Raw genomic sequence first — 1,087 nt, forward strand, 5'->3', positions numbered from 1 at the left:
ACTTATGAGTTGTATCATTTGATTATCTTGTTGGAACACGCTGGGAGTGAAGAAAACGTTGAGAAAGTCAAACGGAATTTCTTTTTGAAGATTTACGCGTCGATGTGGAGTTGTATTACGTTCTGCAGTCTTTGCTCAATGTTTTTGTGTGCTGCTAGTTGTACACAGACATGTCGGCTGTTTACTGTGATGTTTTGTGATAAAATTATCAAGGAGAATATTGTAAGTTATGGATTTTCATGATTTCAAAATAATTTTATTGATTTTTAGGATATTCCATTGAATTTAGCGCAAAATCAAGTGCAGTTTACGATTGGGTCTAAAAGTACGATGAATATTGAACTTTTATTTAAGGTAATTGATTAATAATTAATAAATTATGTTTTTTTGTGTATTTTTGTGTTTTTTAGATTTTGGGTGCAATTGTTACTAATTTGGTGATATTAACACAATTTAGCAAGCAGGTTTAGTGTGGATTACTTTTGGGTTGTGTGATTAACCCAATTAGTATCATAATCTTATTAAAATTGATTTAATTCGCTTTGTAAGTAAGCATTTCCTTGTTAGTTGGGATAATTTTAAATTGACCGCATTGGGTGTAATTAGCGCCAACTGGCGGTGAATGTTGGAACTAAAACATTTGGTATTTATTGACACACTCAATTCGTACTTTCAAAATAGAATAAAATAAAATAAAAACAATTAGAATAGTAAATATTAGTGTTATTAGTATTAGTAAATTTAAATTGAATATTTACTTAGTTAAAATTAGCTTAAAATTGATTGCAATAAATATTTTAGATTTAAATTGTAGTCATGTGTCAACTAGTGGTGAGTTTCGGAACCACAATACAATCTCTGTAATTTTAATGGCCGCTTGCGCTTGGCTGCGCACTTGCTCGCTTTCATTTATTTTAGTCGGTTTTACAAGATTCTTTGTGCGTGAGATGACGAAGATGCTATCATCGTACTTCCCAGTGTAACCGACAAGTATACGAATCATATTTACCACTCAACACCCTCCAGATATCGCATATTATCGCTTCAATACTTTTTCAATACGAGAAACAAGTTTAATAAATCGTAC

General features: G+C 31.2%; 1 long non-coding RNA gene across 1 annotated transcript; it reads left to right on the plus strand.

Moving 5' to 3' along the window:
* Positions 1-22: 22 nt before the first annotated feature.
* Positions 23-675, plus strand: LOC135803155 (uncharacterized). The gene is made up of 3 exons (XR_010550730.1): positions 23-222; positions 271-354; positions 411-675. It is a non-coding gene; the product is annotated as an uncharacterized lncRNA (long non-coding RNA).
* The last annotated feature ends 412 nt before the right edge of the window (positions 676-1,087 follow it).

This window comes from Atheta coriaria, unplaced genomic scaffold (assembly GCF_025399875.1).
Source record: "Atheta coriaria isolate IRGN ID8LTWV9N9 unplaced genomic scaffold, Caltech_Dcor_3.1 scaffold4872_size1167, whole genome shotgun sequence".
Taxonomy (NCBI): Eukaryota; Metazoa; Arthropoda; class Insecta; order Coleoptera; family Staphylinidae; genus Dalotia; species Dalotia coriaria.